The following is a 23,048-nucleotide window of genomic DNA, read 5'->3' on the forward strand; positions in this document are numbered from 1 at the left end:
CTATTTAGAAAGTCCTGCTTAACATAACTAATGGAAATAACTGGTCCAGAAGTAAAGAAAAAAAAAAGTGTTGGCAAGAACAGTCCTAACTTTTCCTCCCCCAATGCCTAGAAAACTTTAATCCACATTTCTATAAGAACACAAACCTCATTTTCTACCTGGGGTTGAGATTGTTTATATATTCATATTATTTCTGATATTAAACATAAGCTTTGTAAGGACAAGAAACGTTTTAGCTTTCTTCCTCTGACATTCTCTTTATTTTCCTTAAAACAGTTTCCTTAAACAGGTTTTCCTTTTTTTCCTTAAACCAATTTCTTAAACATTCAGTTCTATCCATTGAGGTATAAGTGGAATACACTGAGAGAAATGTTTAATTTTCTGCTAAAAGAAAAGGTTTGTTTCTGACATTCCCTTTTAGTAGTGTTCGGACATGAGTGACCTAGGTTGAAGTCTTGAGTCTCAGCAGCCATAATGTGATAAGGAGGCTATGAGAGAGAAGGCAATAAGAAGTCTGCTTGCCTAAAAGGGCAGCTTTGCTATTAAGCCTGAAACAACCTCCATCTAGACTTTTTTTTTTCTAAAGTACACCAATGAAAATAAATTTTTTCATGTTTATCTAGACCTTACCTTACTGAATGGGATTATGTTCTGACCTTCTCACATGATGAGTGACCTTCAATCTGGATATTGTTCCCATGAATCAGCAGTAATTTGGAGGGTGGCAAAATGTTGTGTTAGCCAGCATGTGAGCTTTAAGATCAGAGGATGCAGGCAGCTCTCCATGGTCTACTGTGTACTGACTTTATGACTTTGTCTTACAGAAGTCATGATTCTCTACACATTTGTTTCTTTTTATTATATATGGTAAAAAATACCATGTCCTAAGTGATAAAGTCAAGCTAGAAAATTCATGTGGATATATTTTATAAACTGTAGGCTGCTAAACAAGTATTAGTTTGGTATTTTGTTGTTTTTCTCACTGATTCTAACTTCTGTACCCAGAATTGTAGATATGCTGTGTATTTATCACGGTAAGCAGCACAGAGCTTTTACAAAAATATTATTAATCACAGATTTTTCATTGAAAAACTTGGCTATAAAGTAACATATTTAGGCAAAGAACAATTTAACTGTATAGAAATCCTATGCTATTTTATCTGAAAAATCACATAATTTTACAATGACCTGTTTACATTCTTCTTTAAGGACAAGGAACAAAAGGGATATCTGGAAACACTTCATGTGTGATGCTACAAAGCCTCCGGTTCAATGCAGTTATTCTAACGGAGCATAGTGCTGACATTTAAAAGTTAAGTGCTGAATAATTATGAACCTCATACTATTTTGATACTATTACTTGGAAAGTAATATAGAAGAATCCCTGAATATGTCCAGAATGATACCAGAAAAATTCAATATTTGTGTAAAATTTCATAGGATCAGCTGTTTAAACAACAGCCTGATTAAATATCAATACATGTTTTGCAAGCATTGTAAATTTTACCATATTATTATCTCATAACACAATTTTCAACTGGTCAACAGGTTTTTCTGAAAGCAACCAAATTATAGTGTATTGTGTCCTTGTCCGGAAATGTAAGGGTGTTTTACCAAAGCACACCAGAGAAAATAGCAAGCCCTCATCTTGTCTTGTCCTATGTACCAAAGATCATAAAATCCACCTGGCTGGGGTTAAAATTCCAAACATACAAGAATATGTGAGCTTTTTTTTCAGTGTTGCAAAGCTTAGCCTTTCTCCCAGATGCATTGCAGGAAACAGCTAACACACCAATATAGTAAAATATGAATCCCGAAAAAAAAAAGCTCATAGATGGAAGCATGTTTTCCTGTTGTTTAAATATTTCCTTGCTTTATCATAAACTTCCTTTGATTTCTGAAAAGATTATTTTTTTACATTTTTATTATCATATATTAGTTGCACAAGGGAATTTCATTGTGATAGTTCATGTATGCATACAGTGTAACCCAATCAAATTCATCACCTCTATCACTATCTCTCAACCTGCCTTCTCCCTTCTTTAAACAATTTCAACAGGTTTTATTGTTCTATTTTCATACGTGTGTACACCTTCCCCTCTTCCACTTGTATCCATCCTCAAACAGAACCTGTTTTGCACTCCTGTCATTCACTCTTAGAGACTAGACTCTGCCTATGAGAGAACAACTAATGTTTGTCTTTCTCAGTCTGCCTTATTTCATTTAACATGATCATCTACAGTTCCATCCGTTTTCTGGAAAATGATATATTTTCATTCTTCTTTGTGACTGAATAGTACTCTATTGTGTATACATATCACATTTTCTTCCTTTTTGTTTTTTTCTTTTTTCTTTTTGCAATACTGGGGATTAAACCCAGGGCCTCATACATGCTAGGCACTCAACTACTGAGCCACATCCCCAGTTCCAACCACATTTTTTTTAATCCATTTATCAGTCGATGGGCATCTTAGATGATTCCACACTTTGGCTTTTGTGAACAGTGCATGGTTATGCTGGCATCTGTACAGAAAGATCATACAGTAATTCTGTCTTTAGCTTTTAAAGGAACCTCCATACTGATTTCCATAGCAGCCACAGTAGTTTACATTCCCACCAACAGTGAATAAGAGTCCCCTGAAATGTTATTATAAATGACAAATATTTCCTTTAACTTTGGTCATTTGAATTATGATTATCTACTGTTAGTTACTTAAAGGATACATGATTAAAATATAGTCATTTTGGATTTAGGCCACTAAATGACTTACTGTCTTATTTAATTTGAAGACTTGTGATTAAGAGTGAACTAGATAGCACTCTGAATATAGTTAAGATGGCAAGCTCCTTCATGGTCAGAATAGTGTCTTACATCTTTGTAACTTTGTTATATGGTAACACTGAAATACCAATCTAATGAGTTGGTAATTATTTGACTGACCCATGAATCAATATTACTCAGAAGTGGCTAACACATCTTAAATAAAAATGACTATTTAAAACATGGAATTTTTCAATTGAAATATTCATGCTTTTGTAATTTTCCTCTGTTGTCTTCACTTGTCTTCTGACAGATATCATCTTATAATTATCTATTAGTCTAAACACTGAAATGTTATTACTCAACTCTGATTGATACAAATAGATTACCAATTGAGTCAATAGACTGTTTAAACCACTGATAAAGAGTTGGGGATGAATTTTCTTCATTATTGATATTAAATTGAAAATCAATATGGTTGTTTTCTATGCAAAAACAAAATTAAATACATTTTCAAGGCTAAATTGGTGGTCCTTTTGTTTCGGTTCTGAAGAATCAATTTTATTTTTATTCATAAGAGAAATTTATTTTCATATATTATATTGTCTTCAATCTACACTACAGCCCATGCTTTACAATCATCCTAACAATACTAGCAGACAAGAAACAAATTATAAACCAAATTACTTCTATACCATTTAACTTGGAGCTATACATAGCATTAGAATTTGAAGAGCAAGTATGAGTATACACATTTTTATATAACATAAATATTTTATAATGTATACATTTAAAAAATTAATTTAGTGCTTCTGTACCGTTGTGATGTGCTCTTCTGCAACAAACAGGAAAAAAAAAGAAATTGGAAAAAATTAGTGCTCACCACCTTCCCAAGAATTCTCTTTATGGATCTATACAATGCTTCTAATTTCTAATGGATTTCTTTTATAGCTTTTGGAGTATAGCCATTGAATTTTCCCTTAATTTATTGTGAGCTGGTTTCTAATTGATTTATCTCAGTGGTTTACTGAGTGCCCCCAGCTACCTGCTCTGAAATCACCTGAGCCTTAGCCAGCAGAGGACTCTTGACCCATGTCCCCTAGGCTGTTGAGCTCAGGCTAGGGAATTGCTCAGTTCTGACTGCCAGAGCTCTTCCAGGTAAGGCCATTCAACTTCCAAAGGGTCGCTGGACCTCTCCCAGAACATTGGCAAGCAGACTACTGGACTGGCCCCAAGGAACTGGCAGAGTGTAGTCACTCAGCTGCTGCCAGTGGAAATGTGGCCCAAGCTACTCAAAAGATGACACCTTCTTTCATGAGGCAGTTTATTGATATGGGGGAAAATAATGGAGTCATGGTTGTGAAAAACTGTTGTTTAATGTGGGGAAAGCAATGGCTCACCAAACTCCAGCACTACCATAAAACAAATGACAAATTAGAGCTGTCTTACTGATTTTGAGCAACGTATTTCCCCTCCTATCCATTTTTTTCTCTTCCAGGACTTTGTCTCTAATTTTAGTCTATCATTCTATCACCAAAATGTATTTTATTATTTTAGGAGAATTTTTTGGCAAATATAGAGGTATAATTGAAATTAACACTTTTACCATTATCCTTTTGCATTTCTGCAGACCTATTAATTTATTTTTATTTAAGATCATTTTCCAAAAGCTTTTAATGAGCATTAGTCAAGCATTTTATAAAAACCCTGGGCTGAAACAATGCACCTTTCTCTGGAGTTACTTCTTAAGTCCCCTGAACAGACCTTAGGACAATTTGATCAGCAGAATACTTAATAAAGAGGTCAAACCCCCAAACTCTCTTCATGTCTATTTTCAAGAACAAGAATGAGGATATTATCCCATAACTAACTTCTCTAGATTGCTCTGTGCTTTTACTGGAGAATTATACATTAATAAATAATTTCACAAGAAACCGGACAACTTATTAGCATTACCCATAATTTAAAGATTTATCTTTGAAGCCAATACATATTTTTGGTTTTAAACTTAGATGTAGTCTTGATAAAATGTTTGTTGGCATAAAAATTAACTTACATAAAAAAACTCTTTATGTTGACATTATTTCAGACTTGTAGAAAACCTCTAAGAATAGTATATAGAATTTCTATAGACCCTCTACCTAGATTTCCCAAATGTTAACATTATATTTTCTTTCTAATTCAGTTTAATTTCTTTTTTAATTCTTCCTGCCTTTCTAAAATATATGCAGTTTTTCTTTTTAACACTTTGAAAATAATTACAGCTACATTAGTGGTAAAATTATGATAAGAAGAAGGACATTTGTATATGAGAATATAGTCTCAAAGTATCTCCCCACAAGATACTTAATAGTCAAAAAAAAAAAAAAAGAAATAGAAGAGTATAGAATTTTGTCTCAATTGAAAAGAGAAGCCTTGCCTTCAACCCTGGTTCCTAGGAGATAAATTCTATTTATAGGAATTTCTTGAACAACAGGAGTGTCCTTCTTATTCACGACACCTGATTGTTTATGCTAACAACATGACCATTGGTAAGCACTCCCAGAGAGTTTTTGTTAAGAAGCTGACTCAGGATGAGGGCTAACTATCCAGAAAGACCAGCCAGCTATGTGATTAGAGGAGGGAAATAAAGGGGCTGGTGATTGAGTTCACCTATCTTGGCAACCATTCAATCATGTCTAAATTATGATATCCCATTAAGAACTCTAGACAATGATATTCCAGGGAGAGTCTGGATGGCTACACTGTGGCTGTTCCACACTTCAGTGCTATTAAGGTAGTGTGTACTTGCAGATGTGGGGAGGTTTGTGTTTGGAGCTCAGCTAAGATTTCACCCTCAGCCTCGCTTCTTTTCACCACTTCTAATTTGTGTCCTTTACCTATAAAAAACTGTAAGTATAATAGGTTTTAATGAGTTCTGTGAGGGTTTCTAAGAAATTGTTGAACTTAAAGGCACTCTTAGGAATTCCTGAGTGTAGGGCCAAAGGGAAATTTTCCCTCTACTCTGAAGTTTTGCTGGAATAAACTGCAAACAGACAGATTAAATAGGAAAAAAGACAAAATTATTACATGCACTGAGGCAGTCAATGATATATTTACTGAAGAACCCAACATGATTCATAAGCTAATATCCCCTTTTATAAGGGAGGAGGAAAATGGGAATGCAGACAATTTTTAGGGGAATAGTAATTTTTAGGAAACCTTGGTGGCCTGGGATAAAGTCCATGGAGTCTGCTGAACATATAACACATTGTAAATGACTCTCTTTGGAATATTATACAGGACAGAAATAAAGAGTTTGTCCAAGTATGTTGACAGATTTCAGTCTTTCTTCCTGTGATAACAATTTAGTTAAAATGAAAATTCATGGAAGGGGTCATAGATAATTGTTTTCCTCTTTAGCTGGCCTGGACTGTACCCAGACAAGGAGCTACCAGAGTAAAGTCACTTTCAGCATCTGATGTTATTTAACTTCTTTAGGTCTAAAATAATTAGCATACCAGGGTGCCATATTTCAGTGTGACAGTCCCTGGACTCCTTCAGGAGTGGTGGTTAGCCCTAAGGACTCCCCACATTGCAGCTGGTCTCTAGAGTGAGGGCAGTTTTGTGCGGACTGTTTCCTCAGACTGCAGTTTGATAAACTCATTGCAGCTGGTGTCAGAAGTCACCGGCAGACTTGGCAGCCTGGAGGACAATGACTTTAACCCTGAGTTTAGCTTAGCTCTAAACAGAAATAAAGCCTTCTCCTTAGAGAAAGCCAGCAGACATTCCCTTAACCAAGTGATCAAAGCTAATATCTCCTACAATGACTAATGCTAATATAATTTACCTCCTCATGTGGTGCTCTGAGAATGGCATATCTCTCCTATGTCATTCTAACCAAGAATACATTAACTTTAACTTAGCTTGAGCACATATCTGACAACCCTGCATGAAGGGGTTTTCTGCAGGATAACTGACTGAAGTCCTCAAGGTCATAAGAAACTACAGTAATTTTTACATTTATGTAAAATATTATCATAAGGGAAAACTGAGTAAAGGATTTATAGGAATCCAATTTACTGCTTTTGTAACTTCTTTTATAACTTTTTCCTCAGTCTAAGATTATTTCAAAATAAAAAGTCAAAAGAAATAAGAATTGCTTATTTATCCACAATAAATTATTACTATCACAAAATTAACACTGATAAAATATTATTGATAGATAGACTACTAAAATTTCATTAGTTGCCCCTTAATGACTTTGAGACTTAAGCCCATTTTATAAATAGGAAATGAATATAATACACAATGACTTCTTGTGATTAAATTATTAATTCCCCAACTTACTTTCTAACTTTTAATTCTCCATATTTTGTGACCTTGAGTGTGTTAGTTACTGTTTCTGAGTACCAACTTCTTCCTCTGGGAAATGTGTACACTTGTGACACATATCCTATTTGTTTGGTTTCTCTGTAGAACTCTAAGACAGTGGGCAATGATTTTTAAGCATTTTTGAATCAATGAATGAATGAAAAAAATTAATTAGGCAAATTTACTTTTCTGAGGTAAGGTCACCTCATCCATAAAATGTAGAATTGGGCTTGGTATGTCTGTTCCCTTTCAGCTATAATATTTTAAGATTCTAAAGCCTATAGTGTTCTGCTTATTGATCTTTGGCATAATGAGAGAAAGAAACTAGGTAATTTCCCACAATAGTTGGGGAAGGAAACCAACAAACAAAGGCAAACATTTGTGCATTTGGCATAGTATGAGCAGATAAATATCTCTGGTTTTCTTCTCAGAAGACAATGAGCAGATACCTATTTTCTCTCCTGACATGTTTCCTTTTATTTTATAATATAAATCTCATTCTGAGTGTTGACTTTTTTTATTTCTCTTTAAAAGCATGGTAATACTAGGTTTTATAAAAAGCTGTTAAACAAAATGTAAAATAGAAAAAATAGCTAAAAGTAAAATCTAAATATTAGTGTTTACTATAAGCATTGGTAACTAAACTCAGGTCCCAAACATTGACCTTCTGTGGACTCAGTAGGCTAAAGAATCAAGGTTGATGAACTTTCACTTTCTAAGTCCTCATTTATAACTGAATTGTGAAAGAGGAAATACTTGCAGTACACTTGGTTGCCTTAAAAAATACAAATACATTTTGGCCCTACTCTGTGTCAGACAATATTTAACATTTAGGAACCCATTTAACCCTCATAACAGTTCTATTATTATTATCATCATCATTATATAGAGGAGAAAACCAACACATGGAAGGATGAAATCAACACACCCATCGCTATTAACTGGCAGAGCTGGAATTTAAACACAATTGGTCATGGCCCAAAGGCCAGGCTTTTAGCTCTCATATAATGCTTTATCTTGGAATGCATAATCTATTTTGATGATTACAGTATTCTCTGATACAGGGTTGAATGCCTCCATTCTACAGATGAGGAAACCAAGGGGAGTTTTTGTATCTTGCCAAGATACTTGCAACACGATAGAGACAATACGTAAACAGAGATTTTTCTAACTTAAAAGTTCTTGATTTTCAAATTTTGCTATTCGTGTTCTGGATTTCTTTTTCCTTCATCAGTATGACTTTTATCTTATGTCTTTTGTCAGGCAGCCTCCTGCTTGCCTGTAAAATTCTTTCTTCCAGGTAATATTTATGTTTGTTACAGAAGCTGCTAGCCACAAGCAATAGTGATTCAACAATAGCCATTGTCAAGTCAACCATTCATTGACCCTCTAATATTATTAAGTACCTACTGTGTACTCTACAATATGATACCTGGCTCTGAGTGAGACACTGGGTTACAAGGATAAATAAGGTTTCATCCAGGCTTTAAGGCTTTAAGGAGTTTGTATAGTGCAGGGGAATTTCCTGATTTAAAGAAACACTTGGTTGGGGAATAGCAGGTGGAGGAGAATATGTTGATTACCTCTTCACCTTCTCTTATAACCTAAGAGCATGAGCTATGAGGATTTTCCTATTCCTACAGTTACAAAGGTACAAAAGCAGAGGGTGACCTTAGTTTCTCAAAGTGCTCTGTGGTCATTCAACACTTATTATACCATCCTCTGATGAAGGCAGAAGAGTATATGATATTAATAATAATACTAATAACGAGAATAATTAATATTTATTTTGTGCTAAATGTTTTGTAATAACTCTTTTAAGCTAGCCACACCCTGTGAGATAAGCAAATTTATATTTTCATTCTCATTTATTGAAAGTGGAAGCAAAGACACAGAGAGGTTTCCCAAGTTGCCTAAATTTAAATGACCGGTAGGTGGTAAGGGTAGGATTTGAAGGTAGAAGTCTGAAGCCAGAGCTTAACTTCTTAGCTACTAAAGTATAAGAAGATAAGTGAAACATGTGGTCTCATCTCACCAGGATCTTAAAGTTTTGGATGTAAAAATATTAAAAATCCATTTGTGAAACATCATAAAAGGAAGTAAAAATATAGTGCCAATGAATTCAGCATATCCCCTTTAGCAGGCAGTGACCTTTATTGATTGCCTGTTAGGATCCTTTAGATTTACATTTATTCCCTAAATTCCCACACTACTGCAAGCCACTGTACGCAGGTGGTGTCTGGTCTGGGGGCTCAGGAGAGCCCTCCCCTCATTCCCCACCACCCTTTAATGTAGGGAGTTCAGTCACAATCTCTATCTAGTGTGTTGAAACCTCTTGAGGGCAGGCACTTTTCATTTGGATCTCTAGGGCCTAGGTATGTGAAACTAATTTGCCAAATGAATAAATTAATAATTAACTAGCTATTATACCCGTTTGTACAACTGAGTAGTAGTTACAGAAAGGCTATGTTTCTTGCTTATGTCAAATGGTGAGAACCCCAGAAAACGAATGACAATCTCAAATACCTTTGCCTTACATCTTTTGATCTTCAGATGAGATTAAATAAGATAAAAACGATGTGAGTAAGATATAATAGAGGTCTGTGTTAAGGAAGAAATAACTGACTGAAGTCATGAAGACTCTTCTAGCTGAAGGAAAAAAAAAAGGCTGTTTCGTTTTGGGTTTAACCAGGTACAAGAAAAGAAAGAAATTGAAGCAAACAAGTTCCATGGAAACAGAGAAATGAGTTTGAATTAATGTACCATAAGATAATGAGTTTACCAGTATTTGTGTCCACTCATAGTTGGATTTTAAGACTGCTGAATTTTCCTGGCATAGGTTGATTTAAGGGAAGCAGAAACAAGTGAAAACATTGCCTTCCCACCCCACTCCCACCATCAGTACAGCTAAGTTAGTTTCCAACACAGGTTTTATCAATCTGTGGTCAAAATGCAAAAGGAAAAGTGGTTGTTTAATTTTTTTTTCACTTGCTATTAGTGATACTTTGTTTTCCATTTTCCAATGGATTAACCTGAAGCCTGCCCTAATCTGCCTGGGCCCTCACACTTCCCCACAGAGCTCACACTGTGCCCTGGAGCAGCAAGAAAGCATTGCCACTAGATCCAGCATCTTAGGGCACAATACCTTGCACAACTGACTTGATCTCTCTTTCTTCCTTTGAGCAGCTATGTGCCAATTCAGTGTTGGAGAGGTAGAAAATTGGGCAATGGAATTGTGTCCTGTGTGATAGAGTTAAAAACAAAGAAATTCCTCCAGTATGAACCAGCAAGTGAAAAGCAAACTAACAAACAAAACCTTTTCCTTGTAGCAAATGAAACCAAAGGGAGATCTGAGAACAGTAGACCTCTGCATGGACATGACAAGACTACTGGCCAAAACTCTCAGAGGTAATTTCTGATGCAATACTGCTACGAAGTATAGATGTGATTTTAAATGCACACTAGGCTGGGGGTATGGCTTAGTGATAGAGCCCTTACCCAGCATCTGGAAAGCCTTGGGTTTCATACCCAGCACACACATATATGACCACACACACACACACACACACACATCTATTATTCTTTCCACATGCTTACTCTCAGTACATTAAAAATTTACATGTGAAAAGTGACTTGAGCACAAAGTTTTGTTTTAGTTTCCTGTAGTGAAATTTTTCCAATTCTTACAGAAAGGTTTTAATAAAGCCAAAGATTTCCTAAATTCTGACTCTTTGGAATGAATACACACACATATATGTATGTATGTTTGTATGTAGTGTATGTGTGTATGTATACTGCCTAACTTGCCAAATGAATTCTTGATCTTCTATACATTTCACTTAGGCTCTAAGTGACAAATAATACTTAATTCACCTTAAGTCAGCAAAACACAAACAGAAATCTGCATTCTGAATAGCCATTTATTTTGAATGGATGAATAAAACAGGAGACTATTTTTCAAAACAGTATTTAAAGAATTTACAAATCAAATCAAACAATAATAATTAAGACTATACTGTGGGAAAGCATTACTATGCTAGACACTGTGAAATATATGAGAAGAAATAGACCAAATTCTACAATTGACAGAATAATTTTACTGATTTATCAATTTTTTTTCAAAAGGAGTCTAGTTAAGTAAGGGCAAAATAAACTGCAAAATTGATCAAATTATCTTTGGCCAATGCTGAGAACAATCAATATTCTAGTATTCAAATATTTTACTCTTTGAGAAATAAACATACAATTTAAGTCATTTTAGAATGTTGCCTAACTTAATCATAAATTTTAATTTATTATGTAAGTTTTAATAATGAATCATTTTCTTCTTAACACTTGGCACCAAATTTGAGATATCCATTTTCAGCACTAACTTCTTGATGGCATCATGATACTGGAAAATACCCTGGTGGACCCATAAACTGTGGAATGCTAAAACAACACAAAACAGACATATTCATCTCTATCACAGCTTTAACAAGTAACCACAAATTTAGTGGCTTAAAACAGCACACTTTTATTACATAATAGTTCTCTCAGGCCTCACATGGGTCACAGAAGGTAAAAGGAAGGTGGTATCAGAATGGCATTTCTTTATGGAGGTTCTGAGGAGAATCCGATTTTGTGTATTACTACTTCTAGAGTACTTGCATTCTTGGCTTGTGTTATTCATCCTCTGTCTGCAAAGCCAGCAGTATCACATCTCTCTCACACTTTATCTAGACGTATCATTCTCTAATCACAGCGAGGAAATGTTCTCACTTTTAAGAGCTCATTCAATTAGATTGGGCTGACCTGGATAATGTAGGATAACCACCCCATCTCAAGAACCATACCCTTAATCACTTCTGCCAAGTTCCCCTGCCATCCATGTACACGTTCACAGGTTCCAGGGTTAGTACATGGACATCATTGAGAGGGGCCTCTTCAGCCCACCACAACTGAGCTTTTTGTTTGAACAAAATTCAAATTCTAATTCATACTTAAGATACTGCTTTTTGCATTCATTTTATACTGATTCACTCTTCATATCTTCATTCATGCACTTAGAAAATACTGACAAAACATTTATCGAATGGCACCTGAAAGCAAGCGCACTTTAACTTTTCTAATATCTCACTTTTACTATGCAGTAATGCTTTATCCTGTTTGTAGTTATTTATATATTCCTTTCTCCTCTGAAGGAGGACATTCACATCTGAATGCAGGAGGAACTGAGTGAGCCATCAGCACATATTGACTTACTAGAAATATCTGTGCAAACTGTCTTTAAAAAATATATTAAAAGTACATTAAAATTTAGTTTGTTTCAGTGTTTTACCATATTTCTATGGTAATAAAAATTGCAAGACAAAAAGCAAAGTAAATTAATTCAATTTTAAGGGCATAATAGTATGAAAATCTATGTGATTTGCCAATTTATGAGGCCAAAATGAAGAATTATAGACAAATTTCCCCGTGGATCTCTTGTTGCTGCCAAGGCAGACAGCCCAAGTGAAGTTTATAGTCTCTCATATTATTCAGCAATGTATCTCACACTGCCAACACAGACATGCCTCCTCTGAAACCTTGAAAATGGTCTCTATTTCTTCATCAGTTTCCTAACTAATAAAGTTAGATTGTTTGCTTTTAAAAAAAGTTTTCACCCAAATTTGTCAAACACAATTTCCACTGGTGAACAAATATTGTACATTTTTTTCCTATTCTAAACTAGGAAACTGAAATAATAAAGAGCAGAAGGCTTTCTTTGCACCCACATTGATATACAAACTGCATGAAGGATCTCGGAGGATATCCTTTTCCCTTCTGATTTATTTCAGCACTTGCCTCTTCTTTCACCTGTTGACCATTGTTCCTCCCACATAGTCTGTTTTGTTAGATATTATTTTGAGTAAATTATCCTCATTATCCACTTAGGGACTTTTGTGTGTGTGCCTGTTAAATTTTTTGAAGCATGTCTTCATATAATGAAGCAGATTTTGAAATTTAAATTCTACCCTTAAATTTAAAAAGAAAGTAATTAATTGTCTACTTACTCATGTTCATATTCTTACTTATCTTGAAATCTCTAGTTAATTTTTTACTAAGGCAAAATAAATTCCATTTTATAAAATTAATAATTTTTAAAAAAATATCAGGAAATTGTGCAGTAATGGTTATCTAGGGATCCATATTTGAAGATCACTTTTGGAAACTAAAAATAAAAAATAAATCTGTAGACTTTGGTGTCAAAGACTCAAATTCTCAACCTGCCACTAACATTAAATGTGTAGGGTTATTTTGTTTGTATGTTTGTTTGTTTCCGGTCTTAAGTCTTCAGTCTCTGATTGGAAACTGGAATGATAAGAGTTCTAAATGAATTAATATAAGAAAAGTGCTTAGATGATGCCTGACACACAGGACTAATTAAATCATCAGTACTGCTTCATTTTGCTGTTGTAAAATAATGCCTTTTTAGTAAAATCATTTTTAAATGGCAGTGATTTAAATGAAAATATGATCTTCATCATACTTGAGCTATCTTCCTAATGATTTGATATATGTATAAATTTATTACAAAATTTTCTTATGATTGCTTTCTATTTTAGCCAGGGAAATAGTTTTATTTGCTACAAACAAGTAAGGAAGTAATAAAATTTCAAAAGAAAACAATACATAAATACCTTAGCTTTTACTATAGACTCAAATACTGATAATTAAACTCCCAGATCTAGAGAAACATTTTAATATCATAATCTTGAATGATTCATATTTTATTAAAGTACCATCAACAATAAGAAATTTGAGAAGGAAAACCATATCTTTATCAATATGAAGTTGAGAAAGTGTGTTTGATAGTATGGAGAGCTATACTATATGTTTGTATATATGCACACACACATTATATCTACAATATGTATAATACATATATGTGTATGGATAGGCACATATATATAAAGTTAATGACATGTATCTCCTTTTAGGTAGGAAAAAAAAACTGCCTCTCGATAAGAAAAAAAACCAACAACGCCAGTTTTTATGTTGTGCCCTATCCAGCTGACACTGTCCTTTTGGAAAGCCAATGACTTGTTAGTACCCCTAGCAGCAGTGTGAACAGATGCGTCCCTGACAGGCGATGGATGGTCAGGGTCCATCTGGCCAGTGCAGCTCGGACAGAAATGATGTATACAGCTTCATCAGCGAATGACTGTCATCAATCGTGGGCCATGGATAGCGTAAATGACAGCTATGCTGCAGCTGAGACCCCAGGTGTGAGACTGAGGAGGACTGATTTAATCAGCAATGTATAGGCTCCTGGACTTTAATTTGTATCTTTAACCTCCTATAAATATCCTGGTATACAATAGCAGGTATGTGTTTTTTACTGTCTCATCATGAAATTAGCTTCAGGATGACAACTGCTCTTTGCTTCCTTTTAACAACTGATGACTTCGGTTCCTGGGCACCATGTCCAAATGCATGAAGTGTTCTGGCTGTTCTATGGCATGCACACAATTTAATTATTTTCTCATTGCTTTTTCCTACATTTCAATTTTCTTATTTTTGAGTTACAGTGGCTATCCTGTTGGGGAACTCTGACTTTCTTTCCAAGATTTCTTCAGGAATCATTTGGAATCAGAAATGTTTTTGTGTGCCTTCTCTCTTCCCCGTCATTACTCCACACACCTCCCTCAGGAATGTCTAACTGCAGTAGACTGGAGAAGGCCTACCCATGCAGACTACTCAGAAAGTAATCTTCCAGTTAGTACAAAATCTTAAAAAGGAAACAATATTCCACTGCTTATTCACCAACAAAAGGTACCTGGTTTTGAAATGGTCTCTCTTTAGTATGCATTAAAGATCATGCATAATTTGCATCTATTAGCATTTTATTATAGTCCTGGCACTGGGGAAAGGAAAATGAAAACAATTATTGTATCCTCAGAGGACATTTCTTTACTTATAACTATTTTACAATAAATCATTTTTGTTTATCAGTTTACTGGATGCAGCAAATGCAGAAACTGGAGACTGAGAGGGTTCTAAGAGCCTAGGAATTTATAGAGCGGCTCCACATGTTTTCACAGAGAGCTCTTCAAATACTTCCAACTCATTCAAATGAATTATTCAATTACCACCAGTAGATCTGGAAAACATGTGAATGTGATAGTACAGGCTTCCCTCCACTCCCACCTCCCCCAAAAAATGCTTTAACAGAAATTCAAATTTCTGTAATACAGGCAAGTTAATGCAGCCTAAATAATATCTGGGTAAAAAAAGAGGCCAACCTATGAGAATTGTCTCCTCAAAATGGGAATAAAGTTGACTACATGATAGTCTGACCGTAACTAGGCAGTCAGACGTTTGGAAGAGAACTGGAGTCAATCCATTCCATTCTACTATCTTAAAGGAAAGTATATCCAAAGCATCTTAAGCCCATGAAGATCATGTTATATTTAATACACTCTGGAGGAGAATAGAATTAGAAACAACGATACAAACTCTTCAGGCATCTCTCATACAGATTTTAAAAAAACATGACATTTCTAACATTCTCCACTGGTCTTGGCAATGTCCAAAGCAGTTTAGAAAAAGAAAAAAGAATCCATCCATTTTTCTTATATTTCTTATACAGATGAATTGAGTATTTATTATTTCAGTGATTAATGCAAAACTCACTCTAGCCAATAGGAGAAGGGGACTAGGAACTAGAGAAAAGGTTAGTTCGAGAAGAATCAATTTAGAAAGTAACACATGTACATGGAAGCAATACTAGGAATCTCCCTATATAGCTATCCTTACCTCAACTAGCAAAAACCCCTGGTCCTCCTTATTAATGCTTATACTCTCTCTTCAACAAAATTAGAGATAAGGGCAAAATAGTTTCTACTTGGAAGTGAGGGGGTGGGGGCAGAGGAAGGGGGCGGGGGGGGGAAGGGGAGAGTAATGACCCAATCATTGTATGCACATATGAATAAAGGAAATTAAAAAAAACCTCACTCTATCCTAATGTAAAAATTATAAAGAAAAATAATTATGTAAATTCAGAAGCAGGGAAAAATACAAAAATGTTAGCATAGTGTGTAATGTTTTGAAGATACATTTTAGGAATGTGAAGTGGCAAATAGATTGTGAATTATAGAACAGCATGAGAATAGTAGAATTATCACATAAATTAGCATCATGATAGCCTGGGATAGCCAAAGAGAGAGAGAGAGAGAGAGAGAGAGAGAGAGAAGAGGAGTGGAGGGGGCAAGGGGAGAGGAGGGGAGGAGAGGAGAGGAGGAGAGAAAAGGAGTACTTAATGCAAACAAATTTACTGAGAGAAATAAGCAAAGTCATTAAGATGAAAAGGAGGAAGATGCGCTAAAGGGAAAGACACTTGAAAAACTTGGTATTTCACAACATGGAAAGCACAAAGGATGAACGTTGGAAGAGGACCCAAACTTGAAAGGAGTATGACAATTAGCCAAGTCATAGAAAAAGAGGCTCAGTTTACATCATTATCTGAGAAAAAGTAGGCAAGTACTGTTCATACTACTCTTGATAAGTGTTTCAAAGAAATAAAGGACTTCAATTTCCAATGTTTCTAATTGAGGAGAGGAGAGGAGGAATGTGGAGGGGAGGAGAGGAGAGGAGAGGAGAGAAGAGGAGAGAAAGCTCATCGAACTTATAGACATTTTGTTTTCAAGCCTGGAAAATATCTTGAACACAGCTTCAAGAATGCAATGCATTATCAAAAGTGACATATCAACTAATGTCTGGAGTTTAGAAGTAAAACTGAAGAAATAAATAGAAGTGTGCTCTAATACTTAACACAAATATATAAATGTATATTTTTTAAGATTCCAATAATAAAGACAAGTGATAGAAAAATGTTTAAAAATATAACTAGTATTGTAATTCTCAGTAGTGATCTGCGCTTCACGGATATCTTATGAACTTTGATATTTGGTAAAACTGACTTTTCTCTAATAAAAATGATGGTTTTGATAACACAAGTTCTTGATTTCATGAATTTGCTAGTTATTTGACTTGATGTCAGACATTCTGTGTTGTTTAGACAGAGTCCATATAATTTCGATATAAGAAATGTCAATTTTACATAACATCATTTAATAGACATGTATGGAAAATGAACACATATATGATTATTTGTAACCTACTGTAGCTATAATTTCTAAGCTAAATATTCTCATCTATCAATAAGATTTCCTATTTTTACCTAAGATTCTAAAAGTCATTCCCTAACCAATTTCCTCTCTGTCTCACTGGTAAGTTGGAGGCTTGCATTTCATCTGTTAGACATGCACACCTACAGAAGCAAGAGTAGCATATGAGAGACACACTCCTGCCAGAGGGTCACTGCTTTGCCCTTGCTCTGGGACTATCTCTGACCAAATTGTGATAAGGATCAAGAACAAACAAAAGAATCTTCCAGAAACACATCTTAAACATTTGGCTCCCTTGGTAAGTACCTTTTCCTGGAATCTTTTCTTCTTTGAATTACTTCTTTCTGTTGGTATTTCATGAAATTCTTGTGACTCAGAATTGACATTTGCTCACTTTTGGAAGGGTTTTTCCTAACCTAGACAGATTTAATAGGACAGTAGTAGAACCAAGCAGGGTAAAGAAGACACTCATTAACATCATGTAAGCCTCTTTCCAGTTCAGGTGGATGGAGTCTTAGTTACATCCCAATCTGTCATAGGTCACAAGGATAAGGGTATGGATTTGAGGCTAATGTGTCTGCTACTAATATTGTGCCTGTTGGTCTGAGGGTTTCACTTGGGTATATATAAGGTGGCAGTAAGGGATTGATGAAGGATTCCAGATTCCTGACAGTACTAATCCCTTGTTCCTGTACTTCAAAACAAAGACACAATATCCATTTTTTTAGATAGTCTGTAGTACTGTGGGAACAATGAAGAAGCACAGATTCTCCTTTGTAGTGGTACCAGGTAAGTTCTTGCTTTGAGATAGATTAATGACTACTGAGATTTTTTTCCCCATGCACACTTAGATTTATACCTTTAGATGATAATTTGAAATAATTTATGAGAGCATTTTCACTCTCTTTTTAGGAAGGACTTGGAAAAACTATTAATCCAATCAAATAATCATGGATATATATTCCAAGTCCTTGAAAAAATATGTAGAAACTTAAAGGAAATACCAAAATATGATCTGTTTGATCACTTTTCTTAAAATAAAGTTATAAATACTGTATATTGTGAAGACAGAAACATTTTTGTTTAGATAATGACATAGGAATTGGCAGGAGGCATACCGACTGACTGTTGGGGATGCATTTTAAAGCAATTTTAAATGTAGAGGGGAAGAGCAATTTGGAATTCCTTTAATTCAGTGTTTTTTTTTAAATTATAGAATAAAAGCATTTATGTACACATCATATACAGATAATAGACAGATTGCTTTTCTTTTTCTTTACCCTCAAACTCAGGCTGCTTACTATAAAGTCAAGTACCATGTAGAAATCTAATCAATATTCATTACCTGAATTGCCCAGGCTTTTTATAAACTTAAGTCATTTAATTTGTTACATTAAAAGCTATGCAAATTTTGTGTCATTACTAAGAGATTTAGATCATGTAATTTTGTTTTACGCTGAAAATAGAAAAACTAAAGCAGATACCAAGGGCTGATTGCACAGTGAGCTGTCTTACTCATGGGCTCAAAATCATGTGCTATTCTGAATGGTAGCCAACCTTAAGAAATGAGCAGAGCTGGAAATTGGGTAGCAGTGAGCATATTCTCCAGAAAATGGTAGCTACAATGCAAGAAAAATGAGGACTAAGATCTATTCATTGTTCGGGGATCTAATGATTTTAAAATAACCTCAGTAAAAAGTTTTAATATTATCCAGTATCATAAGATTTTGTTTTAAGTATTAGAGTTCTTTGTATCTATTGAACTATTGAATACATATCATCTTCCCATTTCTGAAACTTAAACAAATGGACCAAGAGGATTGGGTACACTTAGCCATTTTTTTTTAAAATCAGCCTGCTACCCTTTAGCCAAGCACCAGTGGAGCCCAACATCATGGCACATTTCCCCACAATATACTCACATTCAACCACCACCTAAGAAGGAAAAGAGTATGAGGACTATTGAGCACTGAGAATTTTTCCAATGAATCACAATTATGTGAACACCTGTGCTAACTAAGTTTGTGCTGATCTACTGTGAAAATTTGCAAAGTGCTCAACAGCCCTGAGAATTTCTCATTTATTATCTCAAGTGGGGTGGTCTGCAACTGTACATTAGGTTGTAGTGTGAACCATGTAAGGACACGCATTCAAGACCTCATCTAGGACCTTTTCATTCTACCTGCAGGGTACAGCTGTGCTTCTTAACAGGCCAGAGTTCTGCCTCTGAATGTCTGCCCAGAAAAGTTAAGGGCAAATACAGGAACCCTTCATTTGCAAGTGAAATGGTTGTAGAACATGCAGTACATTTACTTATTTTTCAAGATGAATCCACTGGAGAATTGATCTTTGGAAGAAACTCACAATCAATGGTATTTTCATGAATCTATAGTCTTTTCATATATTAAACTAAAAAGATATCAAAATTGTAAAGTTTGAGAAACAGCTTTACTCATAGGCATGAATTTTGAACTGCCACCAATTTCTCTTAGTAGTAATGATGTTGTGAAACTTGGGTCTCACCAAAGAATCTATAGTCTATTTTTGAAGTCAATGATTTATGACAATTGGAAAAATAATTTATGAATGAAGTCATCAAAATAGCTAAAGTCTGGATGTAAGCAATGAGATTGAGATCATTCAATAAGCTGGATACAGAGTCAATTGTTGATTCCACAATAATGGTTCAACATAAGTCTAGGGGAATGACTTTCATTGAATATATTCTCTGTCTCAAGAACTATAAACTACTGTGTGGTCTCTGAATGTTAATGCTATGTTAAGAACAGAATTTTATGTGTAGTTCTGTAGACACAATAGATATATTTACCAAAGATTCTTCAGTGAAAACTGTGTTTGCTACTTTGAATAGTTAAGCTTAATAGATGATAAACTCAAGGATATGGACACAAGACAAGGGACTTTTCTGATAGGTTTTATTTTTTAAGTAATACCTCTGGAATTTAGTTATATCTAGCAGCACCATGTTCTTACCAATAAAAGTACACAGAGAATTTGGTAATTCTTGTAATTGTTATTGATGACAGCATCGTAATATGAGATAACAGAGGAAATTATGAAAAGGGCTATCCTGAAGTTATTGAGCAACTCTAGAATAAGACTGACTAACAATTGTGGTTTGGGAATACAAGAAAATAGGCTAAGGGTTTGCACAGGTTGCCTATTTGGTTCTGGTATCTTATTGGGACATATAGAAGTCCCAAGTGAATATGTTTTAATCTCTTTCCCTTACAGATTTTGCTCATCTGTGTTTCAGAATCTATCTCCAACATTAGAAGAAAAGATAGCCCTTTCCCCTGCTGCTGTCTCTGTAATTAGATGAAAGGAAAAAACAAGACACTTTAGAGAAGCATTGCTGATGGGTACTTTGGCTTAACACCAAAGAATCTTCTAATGAAAATTAACTTTTCCTGCATCTGATCCATGACACTCATTTTAAGATAGGAGTTGTTAAGGCCAGGTGAGTGTGGGAGGAGAGAAAAGGACCAGAAAGATAGAATAGATCCATACATTGCATACTTTCACCTAGAAATTAGATTTATTGAATTTTATGAGCACCAAGCATATGTTAATCCCTTTATACACATTATCTCATTTAATCTTCACACATAATGAAATAGTAATTGGTCTTATCCTGTTTTTCAAGATAAGGTAAATGATGCTTAGAGAGGATAACTAGTCCACAGTCATGTTAGAATGAGACTGGAACCCTTGTCTAGCAGCTATCAAAACTCAAGATTTTAACTACTACAAAATACTGCTTCCCAGTGGCTGGAATTTGGTAAGCATCAAGTCAATATCAACTAATGAGGTGATGTCTTTCTTATGAAAAAGTTGTCTTAATCCTTCAGGTTAAGCTTGCTATCTCAAATGTAGCAAATGGCCTTGTTTATAAGAATCATTGAGATGTTGACTGCCATTATGTAAAAGTGACTGGTTCAAGCCAAGCTCCAAATATGATTGCAAACAAAGATGTGGCTGCAATATTTATAAGGCAAGTACTGGGAATTGATTCCTACTCAAACATAAAAGTGCTCGGTGTTTACCTGAAGCATAATTTGTGCAAACAAAATGCACCAAGCAAAGATATTCTCTAGTATCAGCATTTTAAACTTGTATGACAATTTCATTCTGTAGCAACAAAACAAAAAATTTGAAAAACAAAAGAACTAAGTGAAAAATACAGTTTTTATACAACACTAAGATGATGAGATCATATGCCTTGAAATGTTAAGAATTTTCTTTCTCTAGCTTTTAAATTAAAGAAAAAATAATATGTGTAGCAGGAGGGACAAGACTTGGTTGTGCACAGAAAGTCTAGCTATGAGCACACTCCTAAAGTGGCATTTTCACATCCACATCTCAAACACCCACATACTCGTACAACTACAGCAACCAAAATGTTGCTCTTCAATGTCCCTTTCTCAATGTCTTCTGCCCTCAATCTCCAAAGCATTCACTATTTGGTACTCCCTCTGCTTCCCTATTCTGATTCTTTACTTCAAAAATCTCATCAGATATCTTTTTATAGTATAAAGATTTCTTTCCTTCACCCATCAAAACAGAGCAGTGAACTATCCCATTTTTGTCCCAAAATATCATTAGGTTACTGGTTTCTAATGCTTATGAAAAGATTCCCACTAAGGTCTTAAAGGATGGCAAAATCTTAATGTATTACTTACTTAATTGTGTTTATTTCATACTGTAGACTTTTCTAGATAAAATGCCTCAAGTCAAAGGAATTATCTCTAAACAATGTGAATTTCAGACTCTGTGACAGGTTAGTAAGAAAGATTTCTGCAAGGTTGTTTTTGTCCCAGGTTCCTTGAAATATGCTCAAAAAGTGAGTGTTTACTTTACCTGTGCATAGGGATGACCCTAGTGAACAGGTGTATTGAAATATTATACTCCCTCACAAGAGAGGTCACAGATAATGGCGTTAATGCTGCCAGTCCCAGTTTCCTATTAAATGATGCCTCAACATGCAACACTCCACACTTGATCTCTGGTAAATGGATAATAGTGACCTTGAGTCAACAATCTTTGCCTTCTTTAGACACTGGGTAGAACTGTAACATTTTAAATTCATAGTAGTGTTTACTTTTCAAATGGAGTTTAAAAGTCTTTAAACTAAAGAGGTAGAAAGACTGAAGTGAAGGCCCAGAGAACCTGTAAATGCTTGGATTGACATTACGTATCAGACTGGCTATAACTCAGCAGCCAATGCACTGAGAGGGCAGAACCATCAGAGTATTTCACTTTAATTCATCTTCAGGCTCTTTAACTACTTGTGAGTCACTGACACGATGTATTGCCAGGTCCTTGACCACCTACCATGTCAATGAACAGTCTTTATAATATTAATTGAATATAGATTATAATTTTAAAAGTTTCTGGACCAGCATTTTCATTCATTATGAAGAAGGTATGGATTTTGGTAGTTCTAGTCTCTGTTTTGTGGAACATGGAAGAAGCTCTCTCCTTTGTCCACACTCCCAAATTTTTCTTTAACCATGACCAGCATCATCGTGGTCTCTCTACCTTTCTACTTATCACAATTGCTACAGGATAAACTCTTCCAAACAGAGGGGTGTGAGTTTCTAGAAAGGCTTATCCTGTTGACACTCACATTTTATTGCACTTTAAAACACAGTTTTAAACCACAAATAGATTTTTAGTATAAAAACAAAAACATCACAAATCAAAAAGTAATTCATCTACTAAATTACTCAACACAGGTGGCCATATTGTTGGATGATGTA

At 34.9% G+C, this 23,048-nt stretch overlaps 1 pseudogene; it reads left to right on the plus strand.

The window, feature by feature from the left end:
- Window positions 1–14,232: 14,232 nt before the first annotated feature.
- LOC109680595 (uncharacterized) overlaps window positions 14,233–23,048 on the plus strand; it is a 33,943-nt pseudogene continuing 25,127 nt past the window's right edge.

Source organism: Castor canadensis, chromosome 4, assembly GCF_047511655.1.
Source record: "Castor canadensis chromosome 4, mCasCan1.hap1v2, whole genome shotgun sequence".
NCBI classification, from domain to species: Eukaryota; Metazoa; Chordata; class Mammalia; order Rodentia; family Castoridae; genus Castor; species Castor canadensis.